We start from the raw sequence: 21,447 nt of genomic DNA on the forward strand, positions 1-21,447 counted from the left end.
CAGCTTCTGCACGAGCCTGTTCAACCTTTAACCCATTAAGATTTTTTTTTTTAAAACAAGAAAGTCACTAAAGAGCCATTTCTTCTTCACAGCTACCTAAACCGCAAAAGGCCCCACGACAAACCTTTGGGCTGCTTTAGTTTGATTTCACCTGTAGAGAGCATGTGTGCACAGAGGCACTGATGTTTTATTATTTGGGAATTTGTTTACATGCACAACAGTGGTCCACGGCCCTGGGGCATCTGACCACTTGCCTTGAGGGTAAACCAAGCATGTACATGGACAGTCTGGTATGCATAAGGCCATATAAACAGCTTCTGTTCTCATTTGTGGCTTCCTGTCTCTCCCTGTCTTCCTCATTAGTCCCAGCAAGAGGCTGCTGTGACCAGCTTCCCATGTGAAAACTGACTGGGCTTGCCAAAAAGGCCATGGCTCGACTCCGCATTGGATACCCCTCCCACCCCCCATGTACTGCTACTTTTTCTGTGTCTCATCATGTGAAGTAAGTTGGCACAATTTTACTGTATGGCAAATAATAAAGGTTTTACAAGATCTAATTAAAGAGTGCAGTAGAGGTTAATAACTCTTTCTTAGGACTTTAAAAGTCAGGAATGTGCCATTAAACTCTTGAAGGTATGTTTACTTGTGATGGGGAGTGGTCACATCAACCCTGATGATGTCATCAGGATTTTCTTGGTCTCGGCCTGGACACACACTTCTTTTTTTTTTTTTTTTGTGGGACATTTTATGCCCTGATTATATAGATGACAGTAGAGAGATGACAGGAAATGAAGGGTGAGAGAGATGGAAAATGATATGCAACAAGGTCTTTGTCCGGACTTGAACTGGGGAAGTTACAACTTAACCCAAAGGCCACCAGGGCATCCCAGGCCTGTGTTACAAATGGACAGTTGTGGTCATTTACCAAGCAGGACAAGTTTGACAAAAGATGCTATTTACCTGCATTATGAGAAATGTAGGAAGCAGTGTCTTTGGTGTTTGAGGCGTACTTAGACCTAAAAGTTAGATTATATCAGCCTCTGCTTCTTTGATTATGACCATTCTCTCTGTAATGTGCCTCTTGTAGGTTATACTTTGTGGAATTGTGCTACTAAATTGTTGGATTACACCTTTAAGAGGAAAACGTTTTGGGTTGCCAGTGTAACAGGTTATTATGGTTATTTGGTTGTGGTTATGTCAGTTTACCTTTATTTCCACCTGTGTGTTTTGATCAAGAAACTTGTGCGCCTGCGCGTTTACGACTGCGTGTGTGTGCGTTGCAGTCAGCGTATATACGTAGGCGCGTTCACGTGAGCGCGGGTCAAAGCCGACTCTGGCTATGCAGGAGGTAAGACGTGCGAAGTGTCTCTGAAAAATATGTTTTTCAAACTTGCTCCAGGCATATAAATGATGTGTAATGATGTAGCCTTGTTTTATATTGACTGCGCTGCACTCAGTAAATGTTTGATTGCAGTATGTTCACTTTAAGGAGAGATTTTCGTTACAGGTTTTGAGCGGGCTAATATTTTTCTGTAGCCGTTTAGCTAGCTTAAAGTTCGCCATGTTCAACCACAGTTTGTTCTCAGTAGCTTTATTTTATTGATTTTGTTGTTAATGGAGTTTGCTTTGGAACCGAAGCCACACACACAGAGCGCACAGTTTTTGTGTTTTGAGAATATTTTTAACAGGCACGGAGGTGTGTACGTTCAAGTGTGTGTTGACTGTTTCTACTTATGTGCGGTCTGGGGACTTGGCCTTGTTTTTGTTTAGGCTAAGTATGAAAGTGGAAAAGTTTGTCGTATCAACTTTTTTTTTTTTTTTACTATCATTGTAATTCAAAGTGCATGGGTTAACAGGAATTTTAATTATTAATTTTGTTTGAAACTTGAATGTGTTAATGTCATGCTGATTGTTTGTGATAGGGAAAAAAGCCTTCGCTGGGTGTGCAGGAGGGAGCTGGCTTTGAACCTGAGGTCACACACAGAGAGAGAGCTCACAGTTTTTGTGCATGTGATGTGCCAGTAGAGAGTATTGACCCAATGTTGCTCCCCTTCCTGCCATTTAAGATCAACACACAATGCAGAGAAACATAAAGACTGGCTTCACCAGGTTGTGAAATATCTCTACTTTATATGTGTTCCACTATGACATTTTATTCACTCTTCAGTGATGATTAAAAAAAAGACAAAGCAAAAGACAAGCTGGAGGGGCTAAACAACCTGCAGTGAGAGAACTTTTTAACAACCTGACAACCCAAATGTTATTCTTAACTAAAGATTTTGTATGAATAAGAAAGTTTTCAGTAAACAGTAGAAATGAAAAACGTGGAGTGAATGACTGTGACTCTTTGTTTCCCTGTTGCCTACAGAGGCCTGGACAACAAAGGTGGCAGAACAACAGGAGTTTTAATCTCCACTGAGTCCCCTTTGGTGTAGTTTTGTGGTTGGAAATGAACTAGGGCACTCAAAGGTGACCGTCACTGACTCCCAACTGGAATGACCCTTTAAGCACCGGCATTGGCTGTGTGAAATTAGGACAAAGTACAGCAGGAGGCTTTTTTTGTTTTCTTGCCTGCACTCCCCTCATTTGGTTCAACAATGTAAGGTCACAGAAGGCCCTAGAAGTACATAATGAGTGATTAATGTGGGCCATAAAAGCACAGAAACATGCAGGCCTGTGTAAACAGCCTGCTTATAGAGAATGCAGCACTGACCCATCATTTCTATGTTGCAGCAGTGAGGAAGGAAAACCAATTTGTTTTGGAAGACCAAAACAAACACCATCCCGTTTATTGCTAATTTCTTCCACTTTCTGTATACAAGATTTCTGTGTTACAGTCTGACTGATGTAGAAAAGAGTTGCATGCTTTGTGATTCACAGCAGAGCTTCTTGGAGAAATGGTTGAGAAGAAAAACCACATGAAACTTGATTTGAAGATAATTGCTTGATTTAAAAAAAAACAAAAAACAGTATTATAATAACACTTAAATGACTTGTTCAGATCCTTCTTTCTTATAAAAAACAGTTTTTACTGTTTTACTTTACTTTTCTCACAGTTTATGGCCCAGAGGAGGTATGCCATAAAGCTGATTTGGAATTCGTATTAGACCCTACTCTCCCATAAAGCTGAGAATCTGAAATAGTAACTCATGTGTTGACAGCTTTGTGTTTAAAGCTGCTACCACTTCGATCTCTGACTTCTTGAGTCTTAAAGGAAGTGTTCCACATCATTATCTCATTTTGTGCAGACAGGCCTCCATCTCATCAGGCTTATGGGTGCTGGGAGAAAATATCAAAAATACTGTAATGACGTCATAATGAGACTTTTGTAAATCCAGATATTGCCTTTGTATTGGCTGTGAGTTTAAAAGAACACATGCCAGCAGAATCAGGATCTGCAATTTGTTTCCTCTTGTGTTGGGTACAAACAATTTATCTATGGCATAATTTTATTGTTTTGAAGTATAACGGCAGTCCACTATGTCTCTGACCTTTTCTAAGAGAGCTTTGTATTCAAACTGAACAGGACTGTCCTCATAAAGATGTATGTAGCCATAGAGTTGGTACTGCATGGTTCCACTGTGATGAGGTTCTACATCTGAACAGCTACTCAAACCAAATGTGGTATAGCTTAATCCACATACAGTGGGTACGTAAAGTATTCAGATCCCCTTAAATTTTTCACTCTTTGTTATATTGCAGCCATTTGATAAAATCATTTAAGTTCATTTTTCCCTCATTAATGTACACACAGCACCTCATATTTACAGAGAAACACGAAATTGTTGAAATTTTTGCAGATTTATAAAAAAAGAAAAACTGAAATATCACACAGTATCCTTGAGATGGTTCTTCACCTTCATTGGAGTCCAGCTGTGTTGGATTCTACTGATTGGACTTGATTAGGAAGGCCACACACCTGTCTATATAAGACCTTACAGCTCACAGTGCATGTCAGAGCAAATGAGAACCATGAGGTCAAAGGAACTGCCTGAAGAGCTCAGAGACAGAATTGTGGCAAGGCACAGATCTGGCCAAGGTCACAAAAAAATTCTGCTGCACTTAAGGTTCCTAAGAGGTGGCCTCCATAATCCTAAAATGGAAGACATTTGGGACGACCAGAACCCTTCCTAGAGCTGGACGTCCGGCCAAACTGAGCAATCGGGGTAGAAGAGCCTTGGTGAGAGAGGTAAAGAAGAACCCAAAGATCACTGTGGCTGAGCTCCAGAGATGCAGTCAGGAGATGGGAGAAAGTTCTAGAAAGTCAACCATCACTGCAGCCCTCCACCAGTCGGGGCTTTACGGCAGAGTGGCATGGAGTTTGCTAAGACACACCTGAAGGACTCCAAGATGGTGAGAAATAATATTCTCTGGTCTGATGAGACCAAGAGAGAACTTTTTGGCCTTAATTCTAAGCTTTTTGTTCCAACCAAGCAGCAGCACACCAGACTTGACTCATTTAATCAACTGATCTCAGTCTTCAGACAGTTGATTGGTCAAACTGCGCGCTCGTCATTGGTTGGAACAAAAACCTGCAGCCACACGGCCCTTTGTGGAACAGTTTGGACACCTCTGTTCTAAGCAGTATGTGTGGAGAAAACCAGGCACTGCTCATCACCTGTCCAATACAGTCCCAACAGCGAAGCATGGTGGTGGCAGCATCATGCTGTGGGGCTGTTTTTCAGCTGCAGGGACAGGACGATTAGTTGCAATCGAAGGAAAGATGTTTGTGGCCAAGTACAGGGACATCCTGGACGAAAACCTTCTCCATAGTGCTCAGGACCTCAGACTGGGCTGAAGGTTCACCTTCCATCAAGACAATGACCCTAAGCACACAGCTAAAATAACGAAGGAGTGGCTTCAGGACAACTCCGTGACTGTTCTTGAATGACCCAGCCAGAGCCCTGACTTAAAGCCAATTGAGCATCTCTGAAGAGACCTGAAAATGGCTGTCCACCAACGTTCACCATCCAACCTGACAGATGTGGGAGGATCTGCAAGGAGGAATGGCAGAGGATCCCCAAATCCAGGTGTGAAAAACTTAAATCATTCCCAAAAAGACTCATGGCTGTATTAGCTCAAAAGGGTGCTTCTACTAAATACTGAGCAAAGGGTCTGAATACTTATGGCCGTGTGATATTTCAGTTTTTCTTTTTTAATAAATCTGCAAAAATTTCAAAAATTTAGTGTTTTTTAGCAAATTTTTAGCAAATTGACTTTAGCAAATGACTGCAATATAACAAAGAGTGAAAAATTTAAGGGGCTCTGAATACTTTCCGTACCCACTGTACCTTCTTCTGAGGTCGTACTTAATCATTTACCACCTTGGGGCTGACGTGCTTAATATTTTATCTTTAGAGGTATCTAGCCATGCTGATGCTTAGGATTTATAGTTGGTTTTATTTGACCAGGTTTTAAGATACCAGTCTCTAACATTCATGCTTTGACCCCGGTGCAGTGGAGGTGAGTGAAATTTCATTTGTGGTGCACACAGCTTTGAAAAATTACATTTAAGATTCATCTGGTAAACTTAGCAGTCAACAGTTTTCATCAGGACTAATTGTGCACAGGAATCTGCCCCTGAAATTGCACTGGGATGAAGGTAGGCATCTAAGAAATAGAAATATTTATTTAGCTGGATACCAGCTGAGAATATGTTTTAATATGTTTTTCTTTTGTCAGTAATTTTGACTCTGAGAACCAACTGTTTCAAGTTGGTGGTGGGCAAATTTAGATCTGTCAGTTTCAGCCACTGAAAGCCCTTGAATTTGCTTCAGATGCTGTTGAGTCAGCGGAGCTTACCCTTGGCCAAGGCCTTGGCCTTTAATCTGGTTCTCAGGCGCCAGTAAACGACTGACCATTACTTGTACTAGTTACACCGAGTTGCAGAGAATCAGTCCCTTGGTGTGTGTAAAATGTACTTGGCGAATGAAGTGGTTCTATTTCAGTTTGTACAAGCTGAAAGAGAGCGGCACTTGTTTTGGAACAAGATGCCAGCCGGCCTGTTCTTAAACTCTGTGAAAGCTGGCTAACGACAGATACAGGACTGTACATGGCAGACAAACACTGTCAAATTGGAATGCTAGATTAGCGGCCATCTATCAAAGGAAAGATTAAAAGTAGATGTTGATCTCTGAGTTTTTCAGACTTTTTTTTTTTTTTTTTTAACATTTAAGAATCAAGCATCATAGTTGTGCAGCAATATTTGAGTTTAGCTGGTGCAAAATTATTTCTCTAAAAGCAAAAATGAAGTGTGTATTTTGGAAATAGACAGTACTTATCTGTGACATGTCCCTGCTGGTACTGAATTTCTTTATAAATGAACATTTATAAGCTCCCTGTGAAAAACTAGAGACTCACAGCAAAAATCAGATTGCATTTATCTTATTTTATGTGCAGTGGTAGAGAGTACCTAAGTACATATACCCAGGTACTGTACTGCATTGTACAGGTTTCATGTACTTGTGATTACTTAAAGTATTTCCACTTTGTATCCACCCGTATATAAAACAAATTAGCCCTGTACTAACCAGCTGCAACATTTAAGTGAGTTTTACACCTTATGAATCAGTAATTATAATCCAATAGTGTATTATTGTGAAATGGACCATTATACATGATGAGTACTTTTAATTTTGGTATACTTTAAGTATATATGGATGGTAATATTTCTGTGCTTTTACTTCTAACAGTATTTGTACATGGTTTTATGACTTGAATAAAGGTTCTGAATTCCTCTTCCAACACTGTTCATTTACATTGATACTTTTAGACCAAATATAGTGGATAGGAGATTGTTGTGCATTAACATTTTTTTTTAGATGTTTCAGCTGTCAAAAGCCTCTGATCAGGAAGTCGGTGCCTCGGCAGTGTACATTCCTCAAAGACAAACACAGAACGTGCTCTACTTATTCCTCCATTTGCTACACTGGAATGTCTGTTTCATGTCTGCAGCTTGTAATCCTGGAAACAAACTACTACAATCCCACAGTCCCAAAAAAAAAGTTAGCTCCTCTTGCTGCATGTTCTTGTGTTGTGGTTGTCAGGTTGCACTATTAAAGGAGGAGATGATGACTGTACGTGCATATGTGTCATGTGCTCCCCCCCAAGAGAGGTTTATATTTGGAGTTTGTCTCCCCAAATATACTGAGCAAGAATGTGCCTCTAGATTTTGGCAATCAGTGAACAGAATTTTTTCCACAGCTGTCTCAGTCAATTTGTCTCTACCATTTTGTACGGCTGCTGTAATCCACAGCGATCATTTATGTAAACAGACAGCGCTGGCATGGTACATACAGTTCACAATTTTTTTAAATTTTTTTTTTACAGGAATATGAAAATGTAAAAATGCTGTTTATGTGGCCTTCTGAATCGGTGCATTGTGTAAAACATTGTATAATTAGACAAAACAACCTTTAGGTGCTCACTTAGAAAAGGTGCAGTCCACCTAATTTCCAGATCTTTCAACCATGTCACAGTGTCGTAATCAGTTGGATTTTGTCTGTTGTCATAGAGACTGATTTGTTGATGTGCTTAATAGCTGCTATGATGTCTTTCTCAGCACCTCTCAACCCTGGCGGCACTGGTCTGGCAAACTCCACTGAAGACTATACCATGTGGCTGAAAACTCCGGAAATAAGCTAGTAAGTGTATCTTGAGTTGAGATTGTTACATATTCTTTGACTGTTGAATCCAATTTTGAATCCAACAGTGCACCTACAGTGAACAGTATGTGTATCATTCGTATTATACTTAATACACAAATAAAAATATACATAGTTAACTTCACTTTTGTCATTTTAAGGAATAAGATAAAAGCATGACTCACATTCAAAAAGTATAGGAACAGAAATATAGAGGAAGAAAAAGTAGCTTATGTAACTAACATATGGGTAAATGGTAGGTTTTAATAAAACCCACAGTCCACACAATCAATATTCTATAAATATATGACTCCAAACATAAAGCATCCGAACAACATAAAACATCTGCTGTAATATACTAAATGTACCTGCCAGTGTTATAAGTATTTTGGTTTTATGAACACTTGTCTGTCATGTTGTCTTGTATTTTTTTTGTTCTGTGTTCTTTTGTGTAGCTTCTTTGCTGATTATTTTAGTTTTATTATCAGGGTGAAATTATACATAACGTTAGACACCAGTATCAGATTGTGTATGTTGAATATTATGGTTTTTGCTACGTCAAGTGACGTTGCTGCACAATTGAGAGTATTTGTCATTAAATGTTTAGCAGTTCAATCATTTTGTGTATAGTAAAGACTTTTCACTGTGACATACATACAGAAAAATATATTAAATCTTTCTCTCTACAGTATTCTAACCAGTACAGACTGTCACAGGCACCCAATCAATATTAGAAAGAGGTTTAACATTTAAAGCAGTAACTCAGTGGGCTGAAGGTTGCTCTTAAGATAGAAAGATGCAAGCTTTATAGTTTTCTTGGATTTCTAAGAGCAGTGGGTCATCCAAGACCACCACAGGCTAAGTTTAACTTGGCATGCAGGCAGTGAAAGTTGTCAGAGATTTAGACCATCTATAATATACCATGTAAACTCCTTACAGGGAAAAAAACGGCAATGCTGAGAAGCAATTAAAGTTAAATTCTAAACACAGCAAAGACTTTTTTTGTGGCTAAGCAAAATGACAAGCGGCATTTTGACAGCATATTTTTCTTATTTCTGTGACTATCACCAGGTGAACCTAACAGTGACAGTAATATGAATCTACAATATAATGATACAGAGCTGTACTAACTCAATTAAAAAACAGACAAATGACCTGTTGTCAGCACCATTCTGTGAGCTCTTTAAAAATGTGTTCAGTATACAGATACATTTAGCATAGAAAGAAGGAATGTGTGTCATTAGAAAAATAATATAAACAAAGTGAAAATCAGTGTGTCTGTGTGTAAAAAGTGTCCAGATGTTGTGCAGCATGATGTCTTTGGAAGCCTGAACTATGTTGCTGTCTGCATATGAGAGACTGCACTTTAACCTTGTTCCTCACAACTGCAGCCCTCTTAATTTTCTGTACACAACGAACTTGCTGCTGATCCTGTGGGCGGCTGCAGCTTTCTCCACTGTCCCTTTGTGACCAAATAGTTCCAGGACGTGAAGGAACTGTAACTAAAACAGAAACTTTGTTTTTAATTACATCACAAGAAATGTTCTCCCCTCCCTTCCTCATACTGATTTTAGTGGCACCCAGTATTTGCTTACAGTGAGACTGAAGCTCTGTCAAAGTTGTTGCAACCAGAAGGTTTGTGTTTGACAAGTGGGCAACGTTCAGCACAGCAGATTCCACCCTCATAGTTCCAGGGCCATCAGAAGGTAGAAAGGATGTTTTTTTCAGGGCCAAGAACTGTGGCAGAGGAATTAAACAAAGACCGAATTCTTCTGGTCAATACACAAGAAAATGTGGGTTTACATAAGGTTCCTGTGTTCTTAAAATGGTTCCTGGGCGCCTGGATGAGTTCCTTTGGTGAAAGCAGGCTTTTGCAGGCGCAAAATGGCACTTCCTATGGGGCGTTCTGAAATGTTTTGTGGGACAAGATGAAAAAATGATGATGATGTTGTAGAAAGAGCACCACAATTAAGTATGAAGGGTTAGAGCTCTGCTGTCACAATAAGAATGACGGCGTGGCACCACACTGATGTGATGTGATCATGTGCTCCACATTGTGAAGATAAGTGTCAGTAGTGATGGAGGATGTCATCAAGGATGCATTAAAAAGTGTAGAGTCAGTGTGTGTCTGATAGCTGTCCCATATGAAACTGGAATAAAACAAAAGAGCATTTTATTACAATGAGGAGCTTGTTGGGCTGTTGTCATAATTTAAAAAAAACCCCAATGTGTACACTCACAATAAAATGGGAAGCCAAGAAATGAGAGATTTCCACTGGGAGCAACTGATATTTAATGAGCTGTGCTGTTTCCACTTCTCTCATAACTGAAGTGCCCACTCACCACATGAAAAGTGAGCCAGACTTGTAGCAAGTCAATGGACCCAATTATATCCATTTACTTTTATTGTTTAATCTATGAGTCCAAACAAATTTAATTAATGAAAATATCTCCATGTCCACAGAACAACAGGAAAAGCCCAACTGAACGCTGTGTGAACTTGCCACAGAAGGAAGTGCTTAGTAGAGCAAATTGGGAGAAAACACATAATAGTCAGGGGGGGGGGGGGGACATTAGTGGGCAATGAAGTGCTGCATGTTATTCATTAGATTTTTGATTTCTAAAGCCATTTTTTTGGCTGCGTTGGTGTATGAAAGATTGACAAAGAAACAGTTTTGAATTAGAGATTCCTCTGTTGCCATCCATCCGTCTGACAGTCCTCACGCTGCACCCCAAAGCCATTAACACCTCAGGGCTATTACTTGAGGCCTTGCATTAGTTAACTCCCCACACACACATACACATACACACCCACAAAGGACATTAAAATGTGCCAGCATGCCATTTGGGAGCAGAGCTGCTATCTTCTCTCTGTTTTAATTACTGTCATTACAGGAAATAGTGCAGACAAGCATTTGTGTTGTGTTTTTTTTTTTCCCACTTTGCTTCTTCTACCCAGACTCACAGAGTATTCAGGAGAGCCGTTCCCAGGCCCGTGCGCCTCACTAAATCATCAGTCATATTCAGCTCTGTTGTGCGTTGCTTTGACAGCAAGAGGGCCACAGATTTGCAGCATTACCTTATCACAGTCAGACTCTATCAGCTTTAAAAATGAAGGCTTGTCAGCTAGAAAAATATGTAGAACATTTTTACATTTTGTCATTTCCCAGAATGCAGTGTACGTGAGTGTGCTTTCAAAAAGATTAAATACAGCATTCAGACCAGTGGAGCTCCGTCTACTGCATACACTTGCTAGTCAGTTAACTTCCATGTGCCTTTGTTTTTACACCAGGCATCAGTCAGTGTGATGGCTGTGTTTTTGTAGAACAAATAGGTGCAAACAACCAATTACTTTTTCAGTTATATATTTCAGGTCATTCTCACCTTGATTGTGCTGTTGATAGTAAAGAGGCAGACAGGAAACAGGATGAAGGAGAGATGTATGACGTACGACAATCGAACCAGGGCCGCTGGGGTTATATCACAGGCGGCCTAACCGTTCTGCTGCTCGTCATTGAGATATCTGAAGATCCAGCACAGTGAAACCTGTCTAAAATTATATGTTTAGAAATATATTTATTCTAGGAAGTATCTGTCATATGTTATGATAATTGTCACTAACAGCTATGTCGTAGCCAGGAATTTAGAAACACTTGAATTATGAGTCCACATTCCCCCAGAGTAACCTCACCTAGATTAAACATTTATTTAACAGTATATTCATTAATTTAATGGTTATGTTTTTTGTAAATTTTTATCTCCCTTTGTGATGGACGGAAATTGGAGTCCAGTACTGGATTTTTGAGGCCGATGTAGTTATCAGTGTTAGAGACTTCAGGTCACCACCACATACAGTAGTTTTTCCTGGTAGACAGGAAACAGGACACTGTTTCTGTTATTCATTATCTGGCATAATGATGTAACTACTAACCACATTTATATTTCAGCTCTAATTTCATACTAATGCTTTTACTTTGTTTTTCCCCTAAAACAGTTACATTTAAGGATAGAGACTTTAAAGAACATCAAAATAAAACTTAGAAAAATACCATGTGCACATTATCTGTAATTGTAGGACATGTCATTAAAATCCCCAGAAATAATACTAAGTACGTGCCCTCATTATGTACGGCCACTTTCATGTTTTTTAATGTGCTGTGACAATCAATTTAAATACATAAAAAATTAAAGTTGTTCAACTCTGTCACGTGTGGAGTGTGACTTATGAGCCTCGCTCCACATGGCTGTGTACGTCAGGGAACGCAGCAGATTTTGAGGCTTAGAAGCTTTTCAAAGAATATCAAACATCAATATCATGGATGTTCCCTTCAGTCCCCTCCTGGGTAAAGCTGCCTCCAGCTCTGATAATCTCTAGATGAGATCAAATGATGATTGTATGGTGTATTTAAAGGTTCTGAACACAAAGTGGTTGAGTTTTTCTCTGTTTCCATTTTCCTCTCATTAGGGTTTTCAAAGCCATGTGTTGTGTACACGGGGTGCCACCAAATGAACAAAGGAAACTGCTGTCAGTGGTTCATGATTTTAAAAAAAAAGATCTTTTATTAATGCTAATGGTAATAGACAAAAGGTTTTTTTTTTAATGTTTTTGTTTATTTGAACATTTTAAGAGATTGTAAACATCATAATTGAGAAGTAAACCATTTAGAATATACTGTCAGATACTGGGTGAAGTATGATAATTCAGCATTTAATGAAATCTAACGTTAAACAAATGAGAAGTTTTTAATACATAATTTAAACACAAGCATTGACAAGTGCATTAATTAAACATTAACAGTTTATGAATCATTTTGCATTTACACACATAATGATTATCATATTAAATAGTTACAAACCAAATGACCATTTATCAGGATGTGGCTCATTTTGTCCTGCTGCAACTCTACTTAAACTAACTTTTTCTATTTTCTCTTTTTTTTGCATTTACAGTAAACATTATGCTGTTCACTCTCTTCAAACACCCCATTTCCCCACATGATTTATTGATGTTTAAAACAACTAATGTCTAGTGCTATATCATTTTTCACCACAATAAAAGACCAAAAAAAAAGATCACAGAGGTGGTTATATGAAAATATCAGCACCAGTTTTTCTCGCTTTATCAAACCTTCTGGTAACAAACCTGTCAATAACACAATAGCTGTGATGAAAAGGGATATTTTGAATAGTCTTATTCATAAGAACATTTCATGAGCTTCGCCCCCAAACCCGAACCTCCAGTCCAAAATGTTCTCAGCAGAAACACACCGTGTAACCATAAGACCTGTGTTTATAGGCCCTATTGATGAGTCACAGACAAGACTTACTGCAGCCTCTCAGTATAAACACTGCTCTTTTGAAATCCACCGACCTGAGCCAGAATAAACAGCGATACAATGGAAGCTCGTACAATATCATCCTTCATTCACAGGCACTCCCTCTCTGCTCCTATTGGCAGCAGTGTTTATTATGAGGAAGGGGGTGAAAAAAAACATAGCAAAGTGTAGTTTCGACAGATGTAAGAAATTGGGAGCACAAGATGTTTATATCTCTGGGGATTTCAAGCTTGTAAGACAAATTAAATTGTTGTTGAGTGAACAGCCAGCAATTTGTCTAAATATCTTCTCTTGTAATAACTTTTTAATATCTGAAGCCATAAACAGAGTGTGTAGAGTGAACCTGGATGCCACACATGACAGGGATATATCACTTAAATTGTGCTGTGGGGGTGACATTCTCTCTGGTTTAGATGATATGAAGTAAAAAAATGTATATCCATTTGTGTCAGTTAAAAAAAAAAAACATCTTAGTTTCGAACAGGAAGCGTATTTTAAATCTTTGTTCTTTCTTTAAGTTGCCATTGTGTCTAGAGTGGAAGTATTTGTCTTTGCTTAATTGAAATGCCACAGGCGTCTGTGAGAAACTCAGGCGGTCCCACCAGACCCCCGGCCAAGTGAGCTGCACAGTTGCAGCTACAGTGTCTCCAAGGAGATTGCAGTGTGATTATAAAGAAGTGCCTCCATGTTTTTGCCCTGTCTACAGGGTGCAGCATAATGCAGCGGAGATGAGAGGTCGATTACGTAACCTGGGGAGTAATTTCACTGATTGGTCACATTCATGTCTGAGTTCGGGCTGATAGACTTTACTAGAAACCCATGAACCAGACAGTGAGGAGGAGGGGGGAGAGAAAGAGAGAGAGAAAGAGACCCACCATGCACAGATGGTTTGTTAGAGAGTCTCACCAAAGTAGCCTTTACTCTTGGCTGAAAGACAAGTTTTAAATCATTTTGTATCACTAAATGTATTTTTAGAACTATTTTAAGTCTTGTACAGAGATGCAGAGATGTCTGCAACAAATAAAATAGCTGTTGGATGCTATTTTTAATGTAAATAACAAAAACATTACCAAATAAAGTCATTTTCTAAAACTGTCCTTTTTTTTTTTCTACGCGTAACTTTCCAATTTGTTTTGATTGTATTTTACTCTCAACCTTCATTGTTGAGATGTGGGGTCACTACAGCTACAGAAGAATTGTTCAAACAAAATCATTTTTATCTAAACAATTTGAACAAAAACATAAATTCTCAAAAAAACAGGCTCAACTCAAGGACCATTTAGAAGCAAACCCCATGATCTTAATGAGTAGATGTAGTTTACATAGAAATGTAGATATTCTAATTTCCAACACTTCGAGGACTTCTGGTTTATGTTAATGTCCATGTTGCCAATTTTTATGAAGAACATGTGATATGACTAAATGTACTTTTGGATAATATTTCTTCGTCAGCTGCTCTTTCAGAGGTCAAGAATAAACCCTTAACCTCAGAATGATTAAAGTTAAAATTATTTCTCATGCTGTCCATGTTACATGTACATTAGCTCTTGCTCTCTGATTGACCCACAATACCATACTTGCTGCAGCTGCACACAGTTTTATGATGCAGTGAATCATTTTAATGGACATTTTTGATGTGTTCATGTCTGTATTCACTTGCAAATAAGTGGCTTATATAACTGCAATAAACTGGGATTTTTTTTTTATGTGTTTGGTGATCTGACCACTTGTTTTTCTTTCCTTAACAGACTCCATGTTGTAAATGTCCCCAAAAGGAGTTGGTGAGTAAAATACTGATGATAAGACCCAGTTTGTAACAAAAAACCTAAAACCGGTACTTTAGGCGCTTTATTGAAATGTAATAAATGTCTTTACATCTATTCTAAACGTGACAGAAAGTCCGTTGACCCCTGTAATGTCACATCTGCCCTCTCAGGTGAATTTTTTCCCTCTGACTCGGTGCCCCCTCTTCAGCTCCCCATTGTGTCGGCCCATTGCGGACAGTGTGTTTCCTTCCCGTCTTTGTTTAGGTTCCCCATATGAATCCAATAAACAGGGATCATTGCCTTAAGATGGATGATGTACTTTGTAGACAAGAGGAAAAAGAAATGTGTGTGTGTGTGTGTGTGTGTGTGTGTGATGTGTGTGAAAATTCTTGAAATGCCTTCAGTAGGTAAATTACTCTAAGTACAGATTCCTTCTCCGAACCTGACTCCAACGTGGCAGGGACACCAGCTGTGATGTGAGAAGTGACATAACATTAAACAGTGGCAGTGTTTGAGAGGCATTTTTAGTCCCCGTGAGATGTCATACATCCCGGTGTTTACTCTGGAGAAAAAAATACTACAAAAACATCATAAACATACGTTTAAATGTCTTTTCAGATGAGACTCGATTTAACCTTTGACAACATGTGGCAGTAAAGTGTATCCCGTAGCTAAAGCCTTCAGTAGTGTTAGTTTACGCTGCTGATTTATGCTCCAGGCAGGTATTTGCAGTAGTTTTCTATCTATGTCTGACTTGAAAGGAGTTGTAATAAATCAACTGGCTCTCTTTAACTCACTCTGTCCTCCTGTAAAAAAAGAAATGAGCCCGTAGGTCATCTGTGTACGATTACGACCCATAGCTACATTTTATTGTTAGGTGACCTCTAGTGGTCAAAGTAACTATGACGGGAGAAAAGGAGGAAGAGCGACTAAGTTTGTGTTGGAGGATGTTGGTGTCGATGGATGGAGTCCACAGAACACAGGACTTTCAATATAGGGGGCCACTGTTAATTTCCTGTGTGAAACTGATAGTAAGCCTTGTTTATTTTATCCACGACCTTTCCACAACCTTAAGGGCATGTTTGTTATTGTAACCATGACGATGAGGGTCCTCTAACATCAAGGAAGCACTTGTTTTCATCCTAACAATATCTTTTCCTATACCTAGTTTTTGTGCCTAACCTTAAAGAAACCATGACTGTTATGACAGCTTTGACTGCATAAATATCACTGTTACCATGACAACGAAGGTCCTGTACTGAATGACAGCATTCTGCAAAAAACTCTTTTTCTCAGTCATGCATCTATAGACTGGTCTGTTGTTTTCCGGACAGTGGTTGTGTGTTTATGTTCTTCACTTGTGTGTGAATATTAAACGGGACACACCTGACTGGACATTTCAGAAAGTCAGTAATGTATAAGTTTATAACTTTGACAAAAAAAGTCACATTATTTTTTGTGCATGCTTGATGCCATCATGTAGAAATCATGTCATTAGAAACTCTTGAGAGACAACTACGACTTGCAAAGTGAGGATCTTGTGACAGACGGGAGTAGCCAAGCTAGCGCTACGCTAGAGATGGAAATTACAAATCACTTTTCTGATTTGAATTGTCTCGTTCAGTTCAGTCCAAGGGTTTGGAGTCAGAGAACCTGTGGTTTGTTCCCTTTTGATAAGCTACGCAATCACATCGCCATTCAAATGCATTTCAGTAAGTACATCAGTAAGTGAATGCAGCTCTGCATACTACTCTGACGTTCAGCTCTCACTCTGACCGTCTTCAGTTCAGTAGTAATTTCAGGCTGTTGCTGGTTCAAGCGTTGTTCAGTTCCATACAAACTGCAGCCTATACAAGTACTGTTTATAATGTTAAAGTGGCATTAGACAAGTTGTTTGCTTTAACTTATCATTAGGAAGAAAATATAGATGCACAGTGTAATGGCTATAGAATAATGAAGCCATCAGTGTTTAGCCTCGCCTTCCTGCTATGCTATTCTGTCTGCCACGGGTTATGAAATCTCCCGGGACCATGTTGCCTCGATTTAAGGCACAAAGGAAAATAAATAGATGCTGTAGATTGTTTGACAAATTCATCTCATTTTTCCTTTGTTCTAGAGCTTTATTTAATTTTCAAGAACAGCTGTATTATGCACTTCTTTATTGCCTTAAGTACAATTAGATGAGCTAGCAGGCTTACCAGAAAGTAGCTAACGGATGTTTACAGCTGCCTTTGTCTGCCTCTGTACCTTTGTGTCATATTATTATTATTCCCTGTTTATGTGAGATGCACTGTGAGTCACTAGGCCCGTGACTGGGGATGGAAATGATCTTCTTTAGCTTTATGACAGCACTATGCATCAGACTTGGATGTTTATATTTTCACATTCTGGTCCTTATTAAATAACTTTTAAAGTATGCGCAGTATGCACCCCGACAGCATGGATGTATGCATTTGTGTGTGAACACTTGCACACAGATAGAACCCAAATGTTCTCATGAACCTTTGACTCTTGCTGTGTTTAGCGCTGAGGACTCGTGGCCTTGAGTTGATGCGCAGTATTGTGACTGAGTCAGGTTCTGTCTGATCAGACGCACTGACAGGAAAAAAACACTGATAAAAGCTGCAGGGGTTTAGCCAACAGGAGGTCTTAAACTTCTAACCTTAACTTCTTTGCCCTTGATTATGTGAGTTTGAATCCCTGTTTTGAGATTTCCGTTGACTTGTGTTGTGAATCACAGGGCCACATATCCTATAAAGACAGGGGTTGTATGCTCAACTATCCCAAACCTGTAAAAAAAAAAAATCTAAGCATTTCAAATGACTTCCACTAGGGGACTTGTCTTCAGGATAATCTTTCCCATACTGGTCCCCTGCTCATGTCCTCGCATGGTTTTCTCAGCATCTCTCTGTCCTGTGTTAGTAGCAGGGGTGGCTGGGCCATGTGAGAAATGAAAAGAGGACTTTGTTTCCCAGCGGGGGGAAAGAGTTGGAACTGGATCAGCCTTGGGTCAGGAGAGCCTCTTCTCTTCTGTACATCCCTAATCATCTTTCCTTTAAGGGCATGTTTATGTTTGCACATTTTTCCCCTTCGATTGTGCCGAAGAAGTCTGAGCTCGTGAGAATGCTGTTGGTTAAGTAGCTTCATGTCCAGCAGTGCCTCTCTTCCTCACTCTGTGTAGGCATGGAGACACAGTCTCAGCATCCTACCTTTCTCATGCCCATTTTTAGACCAAAGTATTGCAGCACAGATGACCACGAACGTTGTCAAGTGGCAAGTTATTGATTCAGAAAAGATAGTTTGTGGGAAAAGACTCTTGCAACTGCAGCTCCTATTACAATGCTGCAGTGACAGTGACAGGACTCATGGCGGTGTCCCAACACACTGGGAGTGGGAGGAAAAAGGGAAGACTGTGAACACTGGGAATGTTCAGAGTAAAATTACATTGATTAACTCTGCGTCCCTCAAAAGAAGACAACGTGAATACTTCTTCTTTTACTCAAAGTCATTAAGGCAACTGTACTGGAGAGTGTGAGGTGTATTTATATCTAGAGCAGATCTATAGATCCTGTCCTGTGCCAACTTCTCACTTCTATTCTATTTCCTTTTCCTGCTCACGCTTACTAATCCTCTTTCACACGTTCAGATTGAAGTTCTTTCCTCACTTGCCTTAATCTCTGTCGCTCTTTCTTTTCACTGCCCTCATCCAGCTCTGTGTCTTTCAGGACTGCTTGGAGGCGTTTCCGCTCCCAAACTCCCCATGAGCTCTGCTCTCCCTAGTGGGATATTAATAGGAGAGAGGAGGGGGTACATTGAGACACGCTCCCAGGAGGGACGAGGGTGGGAAGTAAGAAGTGGGGAAAGGGCCGGGGCTCCACAGTTGCCGGGACTGGCAGCCAAAAATCCATCATGCATGATTTGCGTGCACACACACAAGTATATGCTCGACAAGTAGAGCATGCGCATGTATTTTCTATTTTATTTTTAGGAAATAAGAAATAAATGGATGGAGAGGAAGAGACTGACAGAGAGTAGACAAAGAAACATACTCTATATTCCATTTATACTCTATTCTCATTTGATTCTTCCACACGAGGCCCATAAAAAATCTGCAATCATCTTTTGTTAGTGAAGAAAATTTCTGGACTGAGAATTTCTGGTTGAGAAAAGTGACGGAACCAAGAGTATTAGAAGATCAGAAATACTTACTCTTTTCATTAAGTCCATCAGTTCAAAGCCCATTTTCTCCAAGTGATTTTATGAATTCATAGAAAGATTTTGCAAGCTTTAAAGCTGTATTGATGCAAGATGTTAATGGGAGTCCTGCAGTAGATACTTATGACGGTGGTTTTGATTTATTGTTCACAAGTTGATAGGCTTTATTGTGCTTTAATTGTACCCTGAAAGTAACTGTGTTTACATTATTTTGTTCAGAGGCCATTCTGTGCAGTTGCCATAATTATGGTGTTCAGTTCATTATGATGGAAAATGGGTTTTGCAGTGGAGATGACTTTGATATGTGAGTGTCAGTGTCAGGAGAAGACTTCTGACTCATGTCAACAATACTTCAGAAATGTTTAGGGGAAGTTTTCTGTGTTAACCAACCAGAGTTCTTGTTGTGTCTGTGTGGTATATCTGTAGCGGCTGTATCTCCTATTTATAGTTACTATTGACAGACATCATTTGTCAATGCCTTCGAAAGCCGAATGTCACTGCTGAAAAATGAATCTTTTGTAACAAAGCCATGGTAATTTTTTTTGGTCAGGTTTAGGCACAAAAACATCTTTTGTTAGGGTTTTGGTAAAGATCATGGTTTGAGTTAGGGTAACTTCATCATCTTTGTTACAGTAATAAACGCATGGTTAAGGTTATGGCACGATCATAGTCATGCTGTTAAAAAAAAAAAAAAAAACCTCACTGAAACAAAAAGCATTTTAAAGCGTTTTAAAGTCGGATGTTTTGTTGACCCATCCATCCATCCTAAGTTTCACCCTATGTGGACTTTGATGCTCTGTGTAGGCTCCAAACATATGCTGTAACCCCTTAATGCACAACTATAAATCCCTCTTAAGAAGGCTGAGACGTAAATTGTTCAGAAGGGCCTCAGCTCAGTGTCACAAAAATGACTGCAAAGGCTAGCACGGTAATATTTACTCTGGGAGCTCCACGGTGGTCTTTGTGGTCTTTTTACCTTATCTGACTGAGAGGGTTGGCAAGGAGGAGGCAGAAACAAGCTGTCATCAGAGGTCGGCAGAGGGCACATAAAAACTGTCAAACCAAAATATTTGTTCAGCATTGCCACCACCTGTCTTCATCGGGGCATCAAGTGTTGAATAAATGAATAAATCATTTTCACACAGGGACACGACTTTTGCAGCACTTCACCGGATTTTGCTGTGCAACCTGTCTCTTTCCATTGTTTAAAGTCAAAATATTTAACTTAGGTCTCATATGCAGTATGCTCTTTTCCATTAGTAATGTTCATTTAACAGTGACCTTGTATGCAGTCGCACACATACCGAAAGAACCACATAAAACCACTTTATCTCTTTTAAAGTCTGTATAAGTTACCTTCATATGTGGAGTGGTAAACACGTGTTAAATGTGCTTTACTGGAAGCGTACTGACTGAAGCATCTTCAAGACTGCTGTTGTCCCATAATCCCTTGAGCAGATGGTTCGTATCAGGCAAACACATTTAGTGAGTAGAGGTCATCTGATGGACCAAGGAGCTGTTTGTCAGCTCAGCATGTTTGCTCCAAAGGTAACGATGGATCCTCTAGTGTCAGCAATATTGCAAATCAATACTTTCTCTCGTCCGCCTGTTGTGATGGATCACCTTGGGAAACCACAGATTGACAAAGAATGAAGCTGATGTATGTGTTGTATTAGTGAGCCCATCATTCTTCGCTTATTTAACATTTCAGGGAGACAAACTTAAGATCAGCTTCTCTGCGCTTTAGTTCAGGTTTCAAGAACCGAAGCTTACAAGAAAGCAGCAACAAAGCTCCTTCACAACTTCTAAAAATGACACAGACAGACCTCCGTTGCCTCACTTCTGCTTTCTGTTTTATCAGACATCAGCAAAAGTCAGTCAGTCATAGATTTGTCAGTGCTGACACTCTGGCCCCAGACCAGACCAGTTTTTCTGCTCTGAGTGCCATTTTTCAAACCTTTATCTAGAAAGCAGATTGACGATGGCTTCAATTTGAACCCAAACAGAAAATCAAAGCAGACCGGACTTCTGATCTACCAGAGCAAAGTTTGAACAAGCAGCCAGTAGTTTCACAGAGGAAGCCGTGGTCTTATAGTGCCTGTTGTTCATTTTCATGATATTTAAAAGCATTACAGTATGAGGGCTGACTGATACATTTTTGGCCTAAAGTGGAACGAGATGAGTTATGCAGCTCTTGTTACACACACGTGCAGTTCAACTCTGAGTGATTATGCAGAAAGTTTGAAGTTAAAAACATTTGTGGTATTTCTGTTCTGACTAGTTAAAATTTGCAGATCAGTCTGAGAAAATGGACAATGTTGGCCTTCATGAAATAATCCTTTAACTTGGTTTCAAGGGTTTATCACCCACAGAGGTCCTTGGTCTCATTTGACCTGACTTAGTACCCTCTCCTTACTACTGTTTCCCTAAGATTAGGAAAGAGTACAACTGGACAGACATCAGTAGAAAGGTTTCTGAGAATCGGAG

General features: G+C 39.5%; 1 long non-coding RNA gene across 1 annotated transcript; it reads left to right on the top strand.

Annotated features, from left to right (window-relative positions):
• The first annotated feature begins 1,333 nt into the window (after nucleotides 1–1,333).
• On the top strand, nucleotides 1,334–15,533 carry LOC121188060. The gene is made up of 4 exons (XR_005894680.1): nucleotides 1,334–1,348; nucleotides 7,562–7,643; nucleotides 14,728–14,760; nucleotides 14,916–15,533. It is a non-coding gene; the product is annotated as an uncharacterized LOC121188060 (long non-coding RNA).
• Nucleotides 15,534–21,447: the final 5,914 nt, after the last annotated feature.

This window comes from Toxotes jaculatrix, chromosome 10 (genome assembly GCF_017976425.1).
Source record: "Toxotes jaculatrix isolate fToxJac2 chromosome 10, fToxJac2.pri, whole genome shotgun sequence".
In the NCBI taxonomy this organism is placed as follows: Eukaryota; Metazoa; Chordata; class Actinopteri; family Toxotidae; genus Toxotes; species Toxotes jaculatrix.